At 49.4% G+C, this 21,261-nt stretch overlaps 1 pseudogene; it reads left to right on the forward strand.

Annotated features, from left to right (window-relative positions):
• Nucleotides 1-15,859: 15,859 nt before the first annotated feature.
• Nucleotides 15,860-16,812, forward strand: LOC104383749 (olfactory receptor 14C36-like; annotated as a pseudogene).
• The last annotated feature ends 4,449 nt before the right edge of the window (nt 16,813-21,261 follow it).

Below are 21,261 nucleotides of genomic sequence, written 5' to 3' on the forward strand. Positions count from 1 at the left end.
GTCATCCTGATTTGGACGAGACAATGAAGGAACAAGTCTTTAAAATGTTTGCCTTTGAGAATGCCAATGATAAAGCAAAAAGGGTCTTGAGCACATTGCCTAGAGATGCCCAAGTGACAGATATGTTAGAAGTTATGGAACGCACCGCCAGTCCTGCATCTTTAGTTGCTGCTGCGGTATATGGTGCTGTTCATCCTCTATTAGAAGAAAAAGGGGGAGGAGCTAAGCAAAAGAAATGCTTTAATTGTGGGAAATCAGGCCATTACAGAACTCAGTGTAAACAGCCACAACAACAGCAGCAATATAGTAGCAAGAAATGATGCAAAAATTGCAAAATGGATAATCATAATACCTACAAGTGCCAGACGCAGGGAAACTGGAAACTGAGCGCGCCAGCCCCGCGCGTGATGATAGTAAATCAGGGAGCAACACCAGTGTCAAGTCAGGAATTTGTTCCCTCCGTGCCGCCATCACAGGAAGTGCCGGAGTGGATGTGGAAACCGCAGTAGATTCAACACTTGTATCTGACAAAGTAGTAGTAATAGATACAAACGTAAAAGGACCATTAGGTGAAAGGTTATCAGCCTTATTAATTGGTCGCTCATCTACATCACGTCAAGGTATTTTTGTATTACCAGGAGTTATTGATGCAGACTACACAGGGATTATTAAGGTCATGGTATATAAATTAACTCCACCTGTTTTTATTCCAAAGGGCAGTAAAATTGCTCAACTAGTGCCTTTCCGTGCCTGTGTGCCTTCATCTGATGATGTTGAACGAGGAGAAGGAGGATTTGGCTCCACTGGTCAACCAGAAGTATACTTTGCTTTGGATCTAAAAAGGACGAAACCTGAAATGATGGTAACAATGTTGGGGCCAGATGGTGTTAGAATAACGAGAAAAATGTTAATTGATTCAGGTGCTGATGTCACAATCATAGCTGCACACAATTGGCCACCTAGTTGGCCGACCCTCAATTCACAGCTGGGAGTATTTGGCATTGGGGGAACTCAATCCACCAGAATTAGCCAAAATGTGATTTCATTTATTTTTCCAGATGGGGTGCAAGTATCTACTAAACCATATGTCATGAACACATCAATCACGTTGGTTGGTAGAGACTTGTTGAGCCAAATGAAAGCACAAATCATGACCCAGCCTTTTTAGCTGCGGCCACTGGGGAGCAGCCTATCCTCAAAATACATTGGAAAACAAACAATCCAGTGTGGATTGATCAGTGGCGGCTCTCTCAAGCAAAGCTGCTCAAAGTACAGGAACTAGTATACGAACAATTGTGTGCAGGCCATATTGTGCCATCAATAAGTCCTTGGAACACTCCAATTTTCACATTACCAAAAAAGAACGGAAAGTGGAGATTGTTGCATGATCTGCGAGGAGTTAGTGCAATAATGGAGGACATGGGAAGCTTACAACCAGGTTTACCGTCCCCATCAGTGATTCCAGAAAAGTGGAAGTTGTTAGTAATTGACTTAAAAGATTGTTTTTTCACAATACCATTACATCCAGATGATGCGGAACGTTTTGCATTTACAGTACCTTCTATAAATAGAGCCGAGCTGGCGAAAAGATATCATTGGGTTGTGTTGCCACAAGGCATGAAAAATTCTCCTACAATATGCCAGATGTTCGTTGCATGGGCCTTAGAACCGATTCGTAAAAAAATACCCATAGTACTTAATATATCACTATATGGATGATATATTGATTGCTGGGGAAGAACTTGATGCAAAAACGCTTATATCTGAACTTACTACACAACTGGAAGGAAAGAGACTGAAAATTGCTCCAGAGAAAGTTCAAGAAAAGACACCGTGGTATTATCTGGGATGGATTATCACAGAATCCCAGATAAGACCACAAAAGGTCGAGCTGAAAACAAACATTAAAACATTGTCAGGTGTGCAAAAGTTGGTCGGTGATATTCAGTGGCTGCGCAATATTTGTGGAATCACAAATGATGACCTAAGTCCTCTAATTCAGTTATTGGGGACAAGCAACCATGCAAATGAATCCAGAGAAATTGGACCATCCCAAAAAATAGCTTTGCAAACAATTTCAGCAAAATTAACTTCTCAGTATGGATCAAGGTTCATCAAAGATGAACCGATAACATTAATGGTTGTCAATTCTAATCAAAACAAGAAGTATCCATTTGCTCTTTTTATGCAATGGGACAAATCAAAAAGATCCTTTATCAATTCTAGAATGGGTTTTCCTACCCATGCAGACACACAAAACCGTCACAACAAGAATGGAATTGCTTGCCCTTCTGACAATGAAAGGACGGACACGTCTATTAGAAATAGCAGGGAAAGATCCTGAAATAATAGTATTGCCAATTGCATCTGTCTGGCTTGAATGGAGTTTATGACATTCATTAGAATTACAAACAGCACTATGTGGATTTTCGGGTCAATTAAGTAATCAGTTCCCTGCTCATAAGATGTTAACATTTTTAACTGACCAAGATTTCGTTTCAACTCCACAACTGTTGGAGGTTCCGGTGGAAGGACTTACGATATTCACTGATGCAGGACGGAAATCAAAAAAGGCTGTGAGTACGTGGCAATCTTCAACAGGTACCTGGGAGGAACATGTCATCAAAGGAGGCCCGAAGGACTCGTTACAGACTCTTGAACTGCAAGCAGTGGTATGGACATTTTCAAACTGGACTCAGCAACCTATCAATATTGTTTCAGATTCGTTATATGTGGTAGGTATAGTATGTCGGTTGGAACGGGCTATGCTAAAGGCAATATCTAACCCAGTTTTAGGCAAGTTATTAAGTCAGCTGTTACATTTACTAAATATGCGCTCTGTTCCTTACTTTATTACGCATATACGTAGTCATTTAATTCAACAAGGCTTAGCAATTGGCAATAACCGTGCTGATCAATTAGTAGCACCTGCATGGACGAGACCACCTATAGATGCTTTCCAACAAGCTTGTATGTCTTATGACTTTTTCCACCAATCAGCCAAGGTGCTCCAGAGACAATTTCATATCCCCTTAGCGGATGCACAAGGCATAGTAAAGTCCTGTGCTTCCTGTCAGAAACTAGGTTTTGGTCTCGGTCAAGGTGTCAATCCACGAGGACTACATGCACTCCAACTGTGGCAAACGGATGTTACTCATGTAACGGAGTTTGGACGTTGGAAATACGTGCATGTCTGTATAGACACTTATTCTATGGCAATTTGGGCTACTGCACAAACTGGAGAGACCACACGACATGTCGAACGACATTTATATGCTTGCTTTGCAGTTTTAGGGGTTCCACGTGAAATTAAGACAGATAACGGACCCGCTTATGCTTCGCTTTGCTTTGCTCGTTTTTGCAATCTTTGGGGTATCACTCACCGCACTGGGATACCACATTCCCCCACTGGTCAAGCCATTGTTGAGCGCTCCCACCACACGTTAAAAAACATGTTAAAACAAAAAGGGGAACTCAGGGTTGGCTGCCCAGTGATCGATTAATGAAAGCGTTGTACGTCCTGACCTTTTTATGGCTGGCAGGAAACTGTGAAGAGCCGCCTATGACAGTACACAGTAAAGGAATGGGCTTGTTCTGGAAAGAAAAAACGCAAGACCTAGTACTCTATAAAGATTTAAAAACAGGGAAGTGGGAAGGACCAGTAGAATTAAAAGTAACAGGCAGAGGATATATGTGTTTACTTACAGGAAACGGACCACTGTGGGTTCTGGCGAAGTGGGTAAAACCATATATACCTGAAGAAAACTAGAATGTGGCTTCTTCCCACAGATACATACTGGTTACTGACAAGAAATGGTTCAAAAGACTCAGAAGAATATGTAAACTGTTTTTATGTTTCTTGTTGCTTGGTGTATTGCAGGTGTGGGGGTTGCTTGTATGCTTAATAATTTGTCTGTTACACTTGCTCACGAAAATGATTGAACAGGTTGTAAAACAAGTCTGGATTGTTCAAAAACAAGAAGGGGGATGTGTGGAAGGATACCTGAGACATGTGAACAATCCAGCCTTTCCTGGGAGCACGTGCCTGGATGAAGAAAGGGAATTTGACGCCATGATGACATTGCTTCCGGGATGCAACCAATCATACTCAGGGGTGGGCTATTGTTTGTATTGTAACCAATCATAGATTGCCAAGTCTCATTTAGAAAGCTATAAAGCACGCTGAGTGTATGCAAATAAAGGTTCTCTTGTTTGATCATATTGATCGTGTCAGGCGTCCTCACTCATCTCCTGCAAACACCTGCCTGCCCATGGGAAGTAGGGAATGAATTCTTCATTTTTCATTGCTTGTGTGCGGCTTTTGCTTCACCTCTTAAACAGTCTTTATCTCAACTCACCCTTTTTCTTCTTTTCCCTCTTCTGATCCACTCCCCTATCCCACTGGGAAAGAGTCAGCGAGCGGCTGTGTGGTGCTTAGTTGCTGGCTGGGGTTAGACCCCGACAGGGTGACATTGTCTTAACAGCTATAAACTACTTGATCAGGGACAGTAGGCAGAAAATGTCTTCTGACAGTAACCTGAAGCCTCCAGGTCAATGATCAGGTTCCTCTGGGAACTGCAGTTGCCCTGGCACTCACTGGCCAGGCAAAGCAACACAACAGCATCAACATGAAAATGCCAACAGTGTGGAGGATCTTGGGATGACTTCCTGGCAGAGCTGCCAGGTGGACCAGCAAGGGAGATGCTCAGCTGGACCTGGTCCTGGCAAACAAGGAAGAGCTTGTCACGGTGTGATAATCAGTGCCAGCCTTGGCTGTGGTGGCCAGGAAATAGTGGGGTCCCAGGCACAAAAGCCGTGTGAGGAAGGCCAGCAGCAGAACACAGACATGGGACTCCAGAAGAGAAGACTGATGTAGTCGGGAGACTGAGCCAAGTGATGCCATGGGAAGCAGCTCTGAAGGGTGAAGGAGCTGAACAAATCTGATAGGCCTTACAGGACAGTGTCCTCCAAGCACAACATTGATCTCTCCAAATACCCATGAAATGGAGCAACCACCTCAGGAGGTTGCTTGTCTGAACGGCCTGAGCTCCAGGACAAAAAGGCAGCACCCAGAAGGTGGAAACAGAGGAAGATTTTAAGGAGGAATTCAGAAACGTAGGAATCATGCCAAAGCCAAAGCTCCCATAGTCTCGATAGCTGCAAAATGAGCTGATACAGGCGTAGAGGATCGTGCAGAATCAGTCACAGTTTACCTGGAGGCCTGTAACAAACATCTGGGCGCTGCAGATGTTTGCATCTTGACTGCACGCCTCAGCCTGGGAGATGGGGATTAGCGCTGCTGGGGGTGGCTGTGCCAGTCCATCCCCATGGGTCTAGATGGTGCAGACTCTACTTGAAGACATTCCTGTAACTCACATACGTTGGGATTAATGCAGAATTGGCTACTCAAAATGAAGCATTTCATTCACTTGGTCTCTTTGCTTTGACATCTTTTCACTTTCACTACACTCCTGAAATGGCTCTAAATAGCAATAGAAGAATTGGAGACTAACGGCAAATTAACACCCGGACTTGGCCCCTTAGAGTTTTTTGCATATTAATGAACCCTCTGGTACTGAGTTCCTGACCTGCAGATGCTGAAGGACAGACCAAGCCTCCAGAGAAATACAAGTCAGAAGCAAACCTCCAGGTTTCTGAGGGTGTTAGGGGACCTTATTGAGGGCCACCACTGAAGGGAATGGAGGGAAGAAGCAGACAAGGTTTCTGTCCCTGGGGACTGGTGAAGCAGGAAGTCAGAGGCACTTGGTACAGAAGGAAATTTAAATGTGGAGGTTGCTGTGAAAGTCCTTGATGTTCTTCATCAAGCAGGATGGCCAATCTCTGAGCCCATCCTCTGCAGAGGTGGATCCTTTAGTCTTGGGATACTCAGAGCTCCTCCTACAGGGAATGAGATGTGGGAGTGTGTGATGCCTGGTGTAGGTCAGCAGCAGGACACCTGCCAGGCTCTAGGGAGGGTGGGAGAAGAGGTACCAAAGGGCTGGAACTGCATGGATTTAGCGTCCTATCATTAATCTCAGTGGAAGAAACAGAAGCCATCATCCGGAGAAAAAGGGTTTCAGTTTGTTTGGAGTGTCACAGCCCCACCAAGGTCCATGACCATCCCCACCACACCTACACTGTCCAGGCCTGCTTCCTTGCTTCCAACACCAAGCTGTGGTTTTCTGATTCTCTTCCAATGCCTGTGAGTCCCCCACAACCCATCTTGTTTCTTCCAAAGCCTTGCTAATGCTCCTTTATCACCCAAAGTGTCCAAGCCCCACACGTTGGAATTCTCTGTCTAGCTCCACATCCCAGCACTGAACTGCATGTCTTCCTGCTGCTGGCTCAAAATACAAACTCAACCTATTTCACTTCAGTGTGACATGCCCCAATGTTTCCAGTCTTCCTTTTTTTAACACACTCACTGCTGCACCTACACTGCTGTCTCCCTGCACTCCTGGGGGGTCTCACAAACCCCACCTCCTCCCCTGCAGGGATGGGACCTCAGCCCAAGAGGTTTGTGGATCCTTCTGGCTCATGGATGTTTCCTGAGGTCCAGGCAAGTGTGGAGAGTAAATGAGGGAGGAAAGCCAGGTCAGCTCCTGGGACATGACTGAGCAAGGCCACCCTGAGCAGTGGGCATTCCCCATCTGCTGGGCTGAGCCACACACATGAGCTGAAAATATGTCTGTAGGACCCTACTAGCTGGAAGCCTCCCGGCAGAGTGTCACACCTTAACCACGTCATTCCGAATCTGAGCATCCAGCTGATTTTTACTCATCAGGTTATCACCCTTAAAGACTATAATGTCCTGTTTTGAACACAAGAAAATTGTGGAGGATAATGTTGAAAGCCTTGACGACCTCCAAGCAAAAGACCACCACTGCTCACACGTGTCCAGCCCAGAAAGCAAAGAGAATGGCCAGACACAATGTACCCTGGGTAAATCCATTCACCTTCTCTTTCAGACACGCAGAGATGGAATGTGAGTGGAGACGCTCTGGGGCACAGCCTTTCATTCCCCCGCTCATCTGTTGGCCAAATTTAAAAGCTGCATTGAACATCTGGGTGCTGCCAATAATAAGGGAGATTATTCCATCTCCATGACCTTTCAAAGATAATGGAGGGTGGCCTCACTGTGACATCAGGCTGCTCTCTCAGCTCCTTAGATGTCACCCCTCCTGTCCCATAGACTGGCAAAGTATTGTGTTTGCTTAGGGGACCCGTGACTTGATCCGCATTCACCACTGGTTGTTCTCCTCCCCAGTCCTGCCTCGATTCTCAGAGGCCTGGGAGACCTTGCTGGGGAATATACAGGAGAAGAGAACATGGAGCATCTCAGATCTATCTACACCTGCTCTCAAATTCAGCAGAGGCCACACATGGTCTTTGCTTCTTCTTTTATTCCCAAAGTAGTTGGGAAAAAACTGTTCCCAAGGTAGCAAACATGCACTGTGGTTCCCTTGAATCACCTTTCAAGTTCAGACTGACCTTCAGTCTGGAGTACTGCTGGGCTTGGAGGATGCAGCCCTTGAACAGCAGCTGTGCTGAGCTCTGCCACTGTTCCTTCGCAGTTTATTCCACCAGTGTCACAGCTCTGTCTCCAACAATAAGCACTCTGGCTGGTCCTTTCTGTGCCCCTGGCTGAGGGCATTGCTGCACATTTGGGCTGAAGCCCTCCAGCTGTGGAAACAAACAAGCTCACACATTCCATAAGGAAATCATTCCAAGACCCCGTGTGTGCAAAAGCTCATCCTCAGAGCAGAGACATGGCACGGACAAGAGTAAACTGAATGTCTGTCTTGGCCTGTGACTACCAGCACAGACTAAAACACCTAAATTCACTAAACTGAACCCATTTCCCCAGATTGGAGAACTTTGACCCTTCCCTGTCACCTTCCTGGTGTGCTGCCTAATGATCGGGTAAGGAAAGTTGATTCTCATGCCCAATTCTTTGCCCAATCATCTCAGCATTTCAGGCCATGCCCAGGGGGATGTGCCGCTGCCAGGAGCCAAGAGGCAGGAACACACTTCTCAGTCCGTGGTGCTGCACGAGGCAGGGCTGACCCTTTTCTCTCTGCCATTCCGCTGGAAACCACCTGGATAGGGCTCTCTGGGCACCTCTCTGTCACTCTCACCTGGGTGTAAGACAGTCAGTGAGCAGCCTCAGGAGAGAAGGTGGGGACGCAGGTGCTGCCGCTGCTCCTCCCTGGACACCCACAGCACCATGAACAGTTTTAGAAAGACTGTCAGAATCACGGGCGTCAGCACGATCAGCAACTTCCAGCATAACCAGAGGGCTTTAAAAAGTGGAGAAACTGAGAAATGAAGTGCAGTTGCTCAAAGGAGAAGTGCCAGACTTGTGGAAGGAAAATGAAATAAAAAAAAAAAGACAAGCAGGGAAGCAGAAAATACACCTGTTCAACCTGTGCTTAACTTCACTGTGCTGCAACAGAAAAGGCTTCTCTGTACCTCCACCCTCCTGGGTCCCAAGCCGAGCCTGGGCCCCATGTGGTCCTCAAGACAGAGGTGGCCCTGAGAGCTTGAACTGTATTCTGCGGAGGAAAGTGAAGATGTTCTTCAAGAAAGATGGGCAAAGAGCAATGAACTAAATCTGAGATGGGCCGTGAGGGAGATTTTTCTTGGATGTGGCGAAATCTGCTTCTGAAGAGGAGTGCGCTGAGCTTCCTGGGTATTTAGTGCTGAGAAAGAAAAGTGAAATTTCTGCTTGCCAGCTAAGAGAAACTTCTCCATAAGGAGATTCTAATGGTTGTTAAAAGGCCCAGCAGGTCATTTAGCCCCTCTTTCCTGCTGAGGAACATGACACTGTGGATTAGTTTTAGCCTTCTTTCAGTTCTTCCTGATATTTAGGTCATCTTTCTTGAAAATCAGCGCACAGCATTTCTCCCATAATGAAGCTGCCCCTCTGTTCATGTGAGAAGGGAATGTTACTAGGAGATTTCCCCAGTGCAGGGCCAACATGACCTCAGATGAACTCTCTGGGTCTCGTCAGAACAAATTTGTCACCCCTTTAAGCTGTCAGCTAATCTGTAGAGGTGAAACTCGCTCTAGGAAGCTGCCTTCCTGAGGAAGAAGACATCAGATTTTCTGCTGTTCATGCCCCTGTGTGTAGAGAAGCCACGTGGGCTTTCCACAGAGCCAGGGTGCCACCAGCGTGTGCTCCTCCGTTACTGCTCCCTGCAGACACTGCACAGCAGAGCCCTGTACGGTTGATTTGCTGATCTCATAAAACTGAACACGTTGTTGGGCACAAGAGGCCTCTCTCCCTTCACAGACACCTTGAAGCTTCAGCACAAGCAGATCCCATCGCAGGTGGCCTCAGCCAAGCCTGCAGGACTTCTCTACCTTCTCCTTGTCCATACGATAAGGCACTTTTCTCTTTACTCCCCAGATCTCGATGCTGGTACCGCATGAGAAGAGAAGGTGCTGGGAGCAGTGGCCGTAGCAGTGGGGCTGTTAGCAAAGGGGCTGGGAGGTTCCCAGCAGCCAAAGTCCACCAACCTCAAAGTCCACACAACCTCAAGAGCACTGGGGCTGTTCGTAGCCGGACTGGCCTGTGCCTGGTGATGGATGTGTCTGCAGGGATTATACAAACCCCACGTGTGATCCCAGAACTGCTCCTGGGGCAGAGGGGAATCAAGTCCACACATACACACCAGAGTGTGAACATGTGCGCCTGCGCCTCCACTCTTGTGCATCCCAACACACCGCCCACACCACACTTGTGCACACACATACGGAGCTCACACTTCTCATTCGGAAGGATCCTAAGGCAGAGTCAGCACTGCTCACCAGCACCGAGCACACAGCCCACGCTGTCACCTGTACACAAACACCAGCACACAAAGCACACTTGTTCATAGCCCACACACAGCCCACAGGCTGACCTACCCACAAAGGAGAGCTATGATGAGGTGACCTGTCTGGTTGAGGAGGGAAGGGCTGTGGAGGTAGTTTTCCTTGATCTCAGTAAAGCCTTTGATACAGTTTCTCATAGTGTTCTGGTTGAGAAACTGGTAACTGCTGGCCTGGACAGGCACACCCTCCTTTGGGTTAAAAACTGGCTGGATGGCCGGGCCCAAAGAGTGGTGGTAAATGGGGCTAAATCCGGCTGGAGGCCGGTCACCAGTGGGGTTCCCCAGGGCTCAGTGCTGGGTCCAGTTCTGTTTAACATCTTTATCAATGACCTGGATGAGGGGATTGAATGTGCCCTCAGTAAGTTTGCGGACGACACCAAGCTGGGAGGCTGTGTCGATCTGCTCGAGGCTGGGGAGGCCCTTCAGAGGGATTTGAACAGACTGGATCGTTGGGCTGAGGCCAATGGCATGAGCTTTAATAAGGCCAAGTGCAGAGTCCTTCACTTGGGGTATAAAAACCCCAAGCATCGCTATAGGCTCGGGGAGGAGTGGCTGGAGAGCTGCCTGGCGGAGAGGACCTGGGGGTGTTGGTTGACTACCGGCTTGATATGAGCCAGCAGTGTGCCCAGGTGGCCAAAAAGGCCAATGGAATACTGACGTGTATCAAGAATAGTGTGAGCAGCAGGAGCAAGGAAGTGATCCTGCCCCTGTACTCGGCACTGGTGAGGCCGCACCTGGAATATTGTGCCCAGTTTTGGGCCCCTCGCTTTAAGAGAGATATTGAGCTCCTGGAGCGGGTCCAGAGAAGGGCGACTAAACTGGTCAAGGGGCTGGAAAATAAAACTTATGGGGAGCGGCTGAGGGAGTTGGGGCTGTTTAGCCTGGAGAAGAGGAGGCTGAGGGGAGACCTGATTACGGCCTATAAACACTTGAGAAGGGATGGTGGGGAGGTGGGGGAAGGGCTCTTTACATTTGTGATGGGTGATAGAACAAGAGGAAATGGGTATAAGCTTAGTCAGGGGAGATTCAGGTTGGATGTTAGGAAGTATTTCTTCTCTGAAAGGGTTGTCAGCCACTGGAACAGGCTGCCCAGGGAGGTGGTTGAGTCCCCATCCCTGGATGTGTTTAAGAAAAGGGTGGATGATCTACTTAGGGATATGGTTTAATGGGGGATTAGGGACGGTTGGACTCGATGATCTCTAAGGTCTTTTCCAACCTAGGAATCTATGAATCTACGAAATGGTGACCCACAGCTGGGTGGGGAGGGGGAGGCCTTGGTTGGAATGCGAAGGGTGCTGCATGGTGTCGAGAGGAGAGACCTTGAAAATCAGAAAATCAGGGCTTGGGGGGGGCCCTGCGGTGTACGCAAACAAGTCAGGCAGTGCCAAGAGGACAGTATGCTGGAGGAGGCTCTCAAGCTCTGCAGCCATAAGGCTGTGCCCTGGGCCTGTGTGTGTCTGACACTGGGAGGGGCAAGGTGTTGTGCCAGCACACAGCAAGTAAAGATTTGGCCAGTTCTTTCTTCTTGTGTGCTTTGCTGCACTTTGGCATGTCCCTTGGTCTTCAAAACAACAAACAAAACTTCACTGAGAAAATCAGCAGGGTCCTTCAATGGAAGAAGTAACGGCCGGAGGCGTTGGTCTGTAGCAAGGAATAAAGAGGGAAAAAGCAGTACCCTAAAAACTCCACGCAAGAGGAAAGCTTTGGAGAATGACAGCTCTTTTTTTTTCAACTGAGATGGCAGAGCAGAGCCTTTTCTGCAGAGCTGGCACCCAGCCAGGCAGTCCCTTTTGTCAGCGCAGGGGCTTCACCCACCCCAGGGCATGATTTTAGATTTGTCCTGGACCCTTCGGGATGGCAGTGCCACTCTCCATTTGGTGCATGTTATTGGGGAATGTCAGTCACCAGTAAGACCTGAGGTCATTGATCCACAGACATGCTTGGGGTTGCTTAAGCAAGACTCTGTCCGCTTCCTCGCCCTGATTGCAGGTTCTTTATCTCCCACCATCACGTTTCCCTCACTGGCCTCTCCTCTGACCCTCGCCCACAAAAGTTCATCCAACCTGTTGCCCATCCCAATGACGAGCTTCATGTACTCAGGCAGCTCCATCACACAGAGGGCAGGCACCCTCCCTCCTGTTCTTCCTGAAAAGTTCCTTGGGTATGGACATCCTGTGATCCAGGAACACTGTGATAATCATTGGCCTGTTCCTTGGGTGCATCATCAATAGGATGAGTAAAGGAGACTGGAGAAAAGATCCAGCAGAGTTCAAGAGCAGAGACACACACGTGTAGACCTCGGGGGGACATGCTTTGTGTTCATGTTCTGCCTGTATCTACCAGATGGAGCTGGGACAGACCTTGCCTCAGCGCAGTGGTGGCAACCAGTCACTGGCCCACAGAAACTGAGTCTGAGATGCCCTGGGTGGTCTGTCACGTATCTGCTGTGAGAGGACAAGGCTTTCCTGTAGGTCCTGAGCTGTCCCTGCCAGACAAACGCAGTTGTGCTGGAGAGCCCTGACACCTCAGGTAGCACTACAGGCCTGCACTTGGCCATGATAATGAGCAGCTGCCCTGAATTAGGTCAGGTAATGGAAGGATGTGCCTGAGCTAAAGGCCAGCATTCTCAGTGGAAGCAGCGTAAATAGAGCAGGTGGAGAAAAGAAGGAGAAAGGCTGAGCTCTCCCTATGGCAATGACTACGGCTGGTCAGCTGGTTATCTCTGTAGGTTCTGAACAAGAACACACTGAGGACGGACGAGTTTCATGATCCTAAACGTGGTCATCTGCTGTCAATTCATGTCACCAAAGGAATTTGCCACCAGACTCGAAAACACTGCTCCCAGAAAGGGCCCTGTTTCAGCATTGCTCCATTGCACACCAATCTGCATGTATCTTGGACCCCCTCTGACACCTCAGATGTCACCAGGTGTTTGAGTCTGAGCAGCTCACTGCTGGCCTCCATCTCCAGTCATTGCCATGGCAGCTGAGACAAGAAGCTCCCAGGCAGCAGGTACCTGTTTGGTGCCCACCTGAACTGAGGCCAAGAGGAATCCCACCTGCTGGGGGTTTGTGACAGCCATAGGTGAGAGCTGAGTCCCCTTCCAGCCCCAGGGCTACAAATCCTGGATGAGATGCCTCAATTGACTCATCTGAGTCCCTTCCCTAAGAAAGGGTAAAAGGAGCTCAGTCACTGGTCAGGATTCCTGTCTCACACCAGAAATAGAGAAAAGGTGATTCTTTTGCCTGATTCTCTCTGATAGGAGAAATGACACTGCTGGAAAGAAGTGTCTCTGCAGAGGTGACAGAAGGACCAGACATCATTACTTCAGTCTCTTTCTGAGTAGATTCTCCCGGAGCACAGGGACACCTGGAGGGAGCCCAGAGGGGGCAGAGCCAGTGACGCCCTGGGCTGGTCCTGTGCTGCTGAGCTGGACCAGGCTCCTGGGATGGAGGGAGCTCCTGGCAAGCGGGCAGCGCTGCAGAGAGACAGCTGTGCCCAGGAGCAGGGCTGGGGGCACTGCCTGCAGGTACCCAGGAAAGAGGAGAGAAGTGAGAGAGATGTTAAAGGTCGTCATGAGTGGGAGAATGCTGAAATTTCATTGAAGGAGAAACCTTCACCGACGTTGAATCAATAAGTCTGAGGCTGCAGGACATTGAATCTGCAGGTGCTGGAGGGATCTCCAAAAGCTGGCACAACCCACAGCCTGTGGGATCTGTAAGTACAACTCTCACGGCTTCTTTAGTGAAGAGGAGAAGGAAAACCTGTGGAGCAGAGTATCCCTATAGCATCATGAAATGGACAGGACATGACAGCTGCCTTCTCCCAGGGACGGTTGCAGGTGTGAAGCCGAATGTGCAGCCAGGGGTGCCCAGGGCTGCCCTTCCCAGCAGGGCCCCTGCACCCCAGGGGCTGTTTGCTGGGGCAGGGACTCTGCCGCCCGCCAGGGTCAGCACTCAGCTGCCCGGGGAGCTCCCCATGGAGCTGTGGGGAGAAGCTGGGGGTGGAAGAAGCAGCTCCTGGGAGGGGAGGGTCCTTCTGCTGTGTGGGTCATGGCTGCTCACTGCTCTGTTTCACCCCTTGAAACATTTCTGAGGGGACTTTTCAAGGGCAAGGTCAAAGCAAGGATTAGCATAGAGATAAGGAGATTTCCGCAGTCTGTGTTCTCATTTTCCTGCTCTTGGGGAATTTGGGAGGAGAAGGAAAAGGAGCTCTCGTGCTTGAACAAGTCACTGAGAGCCCTGAGCTGGAACTTGGAGATATCAGGAGGTCTGACAGAAGCTGCTAAAGTGCCTTCAGCCACTGCTCTGCCTATGGGCAGCACCAGCATCACCTTTGCTGGACTCAGCAGGGTTGGTCTGACCTGCCCTGTCCCACCTGCACACAGGAACATGTGCCCAGCCCGTGCCTGCAAACAGGCAGTTTCTGTAGGGCCATGGGAGTGCACAGAGGTTGGGATGGGGGCTGTCAGCATTCACAGGGAAAGAAATGGCACAGGGAAACATCTCCCAGGAGGAAAATCTCTTGGCGTCAAAGGCATGATGAGGAAATGAGAAGAAATTAAGCCCAGAAATGATTTGAGAGGGAGAATTCAGAAAACTCTGCAGGATCCCCTCCAATGCAGACCCCTCTGCCCTCAGGGCGGTGGGGTCCAAGGCTTGAAGCACCTCCCCAGCAGCCAGAGCTCCAGCAGAGCCGTGCTGCAGCTCTCCAGCCACGTGCCCAGGTCCCTCTGCAGAGCGCAGGGGCTGAGAGCAGCTGCCCGGCCATGGTGGTGTCTGGGAGGTGGCGTGACCAGCTGGGTCAGGGTAACGCTGTGCCCAGTGCCCGGCTGCCTCTGCCCTGGCCTCTCTCAGCCACACCCTCACTGCTGTTTTCCTTGTTTCTCCACTTGCCTGTGTTCATGTCATTGTTATTTCCTTCTTGCTCTCAGGCTCTCTGGGGAGGTGGAGTTTCAGCTGCAGAGTCACACTCTGATCTTGTGGCTCCTTTCATGCAGGCGTGTCCATAGGAATGAGAGTCCCAGCTTTCTTCTCACCTGTGCAAATCTGGTCAATGCAGTCTGTCTAGCCAGAGTATGAGCTGACTCTTACTTACAGAGATGCCATCTTTAAGGCCCTTGGCTATTTGAGGTGTTCTTCCAAGCTTTGAGCTGCCCTCAAAGGTGCAAACCTTTCCCATAGCACCTCTGTTTTTTTCTGAAAGTCTGATGGAGAAGGCAAAGACTCTATGAATGAGGAAGTGTTTTTGGGTGTGGAAAATGTGCCATGAGTTTCTTTGGCTGGATATTGGGTGCTGAGACCTTGAGAAGAGGTGAGACATTTAGTGGTTTCCACTGGATCCGTTTGTTCTCAGCAGTGTCTGGTTGATTTCAGGGTCATATGGGAGTGTGATCACTCTCCACCTAAGAAAGATGCAAGCCCAGGGCAGCTGGGAAGAAGAGAGAGGGACAGACCAGCTTCCCTCCCTCTGTACTGAGGCACAGTCAAGCCTCTTGCCTTGAAGGACTCACTCTCTTCTACTGAGAGCAGCAGCAATGCTGAGGGTTTCTGACATCCAAGAACACTCCCCAGGGCAGATGGGGCAGCTGTCAAAAACCCCAAACCATCTTCTGCCATCCTGGTTCCTTAGCACTGGGCATGCAGATGCTGGCAGGCACTTGGGCATTAAGAGCGGTTTCATCTGACAAAGTCAAACACCAGGACTGTGCCCTGTGCCCACCGTTCCCATGAACACACTGCAGCAGAGCAGGGCTGACTCCTCAGCAGCCAGTGAACAGAGACCTTGGTCCTCATGGCACATTCAGCCAGCACCAACAGGAGCTCCATTGGCGGAGCTGTATGAAGGTCTCCTGGAACAGGAAAAGGTGGGGTATGGAGCAGGGGGAGGGTGTATTAGAAATGGCTCTGATTTTGCTTTGAAAAGTCTCCCATCAATTTTCACTGCCTTTTCTTGCTTGACCAGGTCCCCATGCCCAGAGGAAGAAAATGTCCAACAGCAGCTCCGTCACTGAGTTCCTCCTCCTGGCATTTGCAGACACACGGGAGCTGCAGCTCTTGACCTTCTGGCTCTTCATGGGCATCTACCTGGCTGCCCTCCTGGGAAACAGCCTCATCATCACCACCATAGCCTGTGACTACCACCTCCGCACCCCCATGTACTTCTTCCTCCTCAACCTCTCCCTCCTTGACCTGGGCTCCATCTCTACCACTGTCCCCAAAGCCATGGCCAATTCCCTCTATGACACCAGAACCATCTCCTACTCAGGATGTGCTGTGCAGCTCTTCTTTGTATTCTTCTTGTTTAGTACAGAGTATTCACTTCTCACCATCATGGCCTACGACCGCTACGTTGCCATCTGCAAACCCCTGCACTACGGGACCCTCCTGGGCAGCAGAGCTTGTGTCCACATGGCAGCAGCTGCCTGGGCCACTGGGTTTCTCCATGCTGTGCTGCACATTTTCACTGCCCCTCTGCCACGGCAATGCCCTGGACCAGTTCTTCTGTAAAATCCCCCAGATCCTCAAGCTCTCCTGCTCACACTCCTACCTCAGGGAAGTTGGGCTTATTGTGGTTAGTGCCTGTTTAGGATTTGGGTGTTTTGTGTTCGTTGTGGTGTCCTATGTGCAGATCTTCAGGGCCGTGCTGGGGATCCCCTCTGAGCAGGGACGGCACAAAACCTTTTCCACGTGCCTCCCTCACTTGGCCATGGTTTCCCTTTTTGTCATCACTGCCATTTTTGTCTACTTGAAGCCCCCCCTCCATCTCCTCCCCATCACTGAATCTGGTGGTGTCAGTTCTGTACTCGGTGGTGCCTCCAGCAGTGAACCCCCTCATCTACAGCATGAGGAACCAGGAGCTCAAGGATGCCCTGAGGAAACTGATGACTGGATGGTGTTTGGAAGCAATAAACCACCCATTTTCTTCTGCATAGCAGTTGCAATAAAACTTGTTGCAGGCCCAACCCATCATCTGTAATTTTTGTTGATAATGGTGGTTTTTTTCACTTGCAGCGATGTTGTCATCCCCTTTCTCATTCACTCTCTGCTTTCCTTCCCTGACCGAGTGGCTGTGCAAATGAGGAGCTGTGCGCTCTGTGTGATTAAACAAAATAAATGGCCTTGCAGTGACTTTTTTTCTTGAGATCCTTCCTCCAAGATCTTTTCAGAGCTGCAGTGACAGGTCCTGTGTGCAGAGGTGGAGGGGAAGAGAGTCCCGGCATGGCAGCCCTGCCAGGGAGCGCTTGTTCTTCCAGAGCTGCTCTCTTTTCCCTCCCACACTCTCTCTGAGCCCTTGGGTTTGGTGTCAGCCCTGAGCTCTCTGGCAGCTTGGTCACAGTCCTGCGGGTGGCAGCCCTGTGACCGCAGGTAGGGGCAGGCAATAGGCACTGCTGTGACAGAGCTGGCCTTCCTAAGAGCGGTTCCATCATACCAGGGGATCTTCTCAGGGTGGTGCAGGAAGGCACCAATTAGTCTGCTTCTAATATTGTTCTCAAGAAAATGCCCAGGAAAATGCTCCAGAGAGAAAACACCAGCGAACCTCCAAAGTGTGTGAGTGTGCAGGGTGGGGGCACACAACAGTGTCATTGTAGAGTCAGGCTTCCTGGGAGACACATGAAGGACCAGCAGAGCAGAGTCTGGTCTGTGTCCGTGTTCACTGGGCACCAGGGAGAAGCTCCCCCAGGGCAGATGTCACAGACCAGCCAGTAACAACCACTGTTTCCAGCACTGGCCTCTCAACTTGGAGAGGTTATTTGGCCCTCCATGCAGGGCACTGAACAACTAGGTCAGAAGTCCATGGTTGTGTTGTGCAGATGAGACTGAAGTGTGAACATCGTGTGTGTGTGGTGAGATGAACCCAAGGGAGCACTGAATGCCATCAGCTATTCCTGGCACTGCTGTGAAGGTCTGTGGGACAGATGATGTCCTGAGGTCACTTCACGTTGAGAGTAATGTCCCCTGGGAAACCACCTGAATGCAGCACTGGGATGTGCTTTCTTGAACCAATGGATAATGGATTGGAACAATGAACTTTCATGCCTTGGACATCTCAGATGAGTGCAGAGCAGAGTGATACACCACAGGGCTGAGGTGCTTCCCTGTCCCTGGAAGTGGCAGCAGGAGGCCAGGGAGACGCTCTGACTGCTGCAGTTCATCGTCTGTGCGTGTGCAAGGGAAGGGCTCGTGTCTCTGAACAGCCCTGTGTGTGAGATGAGTGCACGAGGGCAGCTCAGGGGCGGACACCTGACAGAGCCCTGACACTTCTGTGTGTGACTCCAGGAACAACATCCACTGTCCCAGTGAATTTTGTCTCACCCACTTTTAACAGGTTCCTTGGAAATGCTCCTGTCTGCTCCCTTGGCTTTCTGGCCTGTCCCTTTCATTACACACCATGAATGGAGCACGTCTGTGGGGCATCTCACCTGGGCAGTCAGGAGGGGTTCTGCAAGCAGGAGTGACAATGCCCTTTAGAAGAAGGCATGTCTCACTTTTCACAAGCGACAGAGCACATCCAGGGTGTTGGAATGCACTCTGAGGCAGACACACCTCCATGTTTCATCTCCTAGAACTTCCTTCACGATGTCTTTAAGGATCTCACAATGAAACAGATGTTCTTCTTTGTAGGTGTCCTACAAGGAGAGAGGGGACAAAAGGACCTCAAACCTTCTGTGGAGAAAGGGCAATGGACCTATCAGACATCAGCTAAGGTGTTTCTCTTACTGAAAATGGAGAATGTCTCCAACTCTTAGACAAATCCCTTTGTCCTCTTTCTCACGACCTGCCCCAGGATTCTTGTTGGGAACACACTCATCATTTTGCTGGAGGTGGATCACTCGAACATTTGCTACAGCTCCACCATGCCCCTGCTCCTGGCCAGCTTCCTGACTGGGCACAGCCCCATCTCTGCTCACGGCAGTGTTAGTACTGTTTTCGCCCCCTTTTGCAGGTTCTGAGTGAGATTTTTCTCATCTACAGCAACAACTTCATTCTTGTCCCAGACATAGTTATGTGGCCCCAGCGGTGTGGACCACCTCTTCTGTGCTTTCACTGGAGCTCTCCTTCAGTGACATTGACTCTCACAGAATCATAGAATAGTTTGGGTATGAAGGGACTTTAAAGATCATTCAGTTCCAACCCCCTGCCATGAGCAGGGACAACCTCCACTACACCAGGTCACTCAAAGCCTCATCCAACCTGGTCTTTAGCATTTCCAGGAATGGCGTAGCCACAATTTCTCTGGGCAACCTGTTGCAGTGCCTCACCACCCTCAGAGGGAAGAATTTCTTCCTTCTATCTAATCTAAATCTCCCCTCTTTCAGTTTAAAGCCACACTCTTTGCTTTCATAACCTGCTTCTTAAGAGCCAGTTCTCCCCTTCCTCTTCACACTGGAATCCTGTTTGTGCATCTCCACCCTGGGACATCTCTTCTCTCTGTTGTGGGCACACACAAGGCCTCCTCCAGCTGCTCTTCTCCCCTGTCTGGTGCCACTGTTTCCTACAGCACCCTCATCCCTCCCTGTGTGAGACCCAGAACAATCCTCCTGAGACAGTTTGACAAAGACCTTTTTCTACACCATCCTCAGAACCCTCATCTACAGCCTGAGGAACAGAAAAATTGGAGGCAGGGAAGCACGGAGCAAAATGCTCAGGAAAGCTGTGAACTGCACAGAGAGGCCATTGACGTTTGGGCCTGAAAGAAAAAAAATCACTTCTGGTTCTCTTCTGAGGACTGGACAGCAGTGTGCTGTATCCAAGAAACTCTTTTTGCAAGTGTGGGATATAGAGAAGGGTGTTGGTGTTGGAAGGAGTAGAGGTGCTGTTGGAGCTGACCAGTGTCATCATGAGATCTCTCTCAAACATTTCAGAAAGCCAGAGCAATCAAGGAGATTCCAAGGTCCTTGGAGAAGGAAAATATCAAACCTATTAGCAAGAAGGGCAAGGAGGATTGAGAGAATTACAGCCTGGTCAGCCTCATCTGAGTCTCTGGGAAGGTGATGAGACAAGTCCTCCTGCAGCCATCTACAGGCACTTGAAGGAAAAGAAAAAAAGCATAGATGCTGTTGCCTACCTGGACCTTAACAAAGACTTAAACGTAGTCTCTTTATAGCCAGAGTGGTGAGAGCCGAACTGAAAAAGTAGACAATGAGGTGAGAGAGTGAGAGTTATGCTGGACAAAAGGGCTCAGATGACATCAGTGGTATGAAGTCCTCCCAACAGCTTGTCACTTTTGACATTCCTCTGTGACCAGCACTTGGGCCAACGCTGTTGGACATCTTTGTTATCTCCCTGTATGATGGGATGGAGCAGCTCCTTTGTAGATGAGGGCAAGCTGAGGGGAGCCTTTGAGATACCTCATATAGATCAGCCTGCCTCGAGCAGGAGAGTCAGACAGGATGATCTCAGTGTCTCTTCCAACATGAGTTATTCTGTCCTTCAATGAATTTTTCCCTTGGCGAGCTCGCTGAAGACAGGATGGGTAGGGGAGGAGAAAAGACCCAGAGGCAGAAGCCAAGAGACACAGTGTGCCAACAGAAAGGCAGTAGCTCCTCTGAGCGATGATTCTCCATTTGAAACATCAGTAAGAAAATGTGTTTTGGTAAGTGGCTGCAAAAAACTGTTCACATAGTGAGAGCGCATGTGATCAGCTTGATAGTCCATAACTTTAGTGCTGTTAATAAAAAAAATAAAAATTCATAAAAATTAACAATGTTCAAAATTAAGATTTCTTCAATTTTAATTTCAGTTCTTTTCTGCAGAATTTTCAGATTTGTCCTAAAAATCTACATTGAGGATTTTATTCAGTTATCCACACAGAGATGGCCGGTGTCTCCAAGATGCCCTGGGGCAGCTGAAGCATCCGTGTGCAAAATGTGTCCCAGGACATACAGGAGCCCTTCTGGAGCACAAGCTGGTTGGCAGGCAGAGCATGTCAGGGATGGCGGAGGGCATCGCCTGCCTCCAGCACTGCTGGGGCGGCTGAGCAGAGACGTCTCCAGCACCTTGTGCTCTCTTGGATGCTGGCTGGGAGGTCACTTCTGACTGGCCAGCAGTGGGGAGACAGGAACTTGGAGGTCTGGAAAGCCATTAAAATATGGCCCCCAACAAGATGAAAGATTTGTGGAGGTCATGGGTAGCTGAGACAAGGGAGATGGCAGACTTGGGGAAGAGGAGTTTGGCCAACAGAGATTGGAAGAGGTAAGATCTGTTCAGGTAATTTTGATGTCGCTGCGACACTGACTGTGGAAACATTCATGTCAGGCCTTTACCCTATTTCTACCAAGAGCCTGTGGGAAAATGACTGAAATTGGAGGGGAATGGGAGAATATTGTTCCCCAGAATTCAGCTAATATTAGAGCAGCTCTGACACGAAGCACAGCTGCTGC

This window comes from Tauraco erythrolophus, unplaced genomic scaffold (genome assembly GCF_009769465.1).
Source record: "Tauraco erythrolophus isolate bTauEry1 unplaced genomic scaffold, bTauEry1.pri scaffold_65_arrow_ctg1, whole genome shotgun sequence".
Classification (NCBI taxonomy): domain Eukaryota; kingdom Metazoa; phylum Chordata; class Aves; order Musophagiformes; family Musophagidae; genus Tauraco; species Tauraco erythrolophus.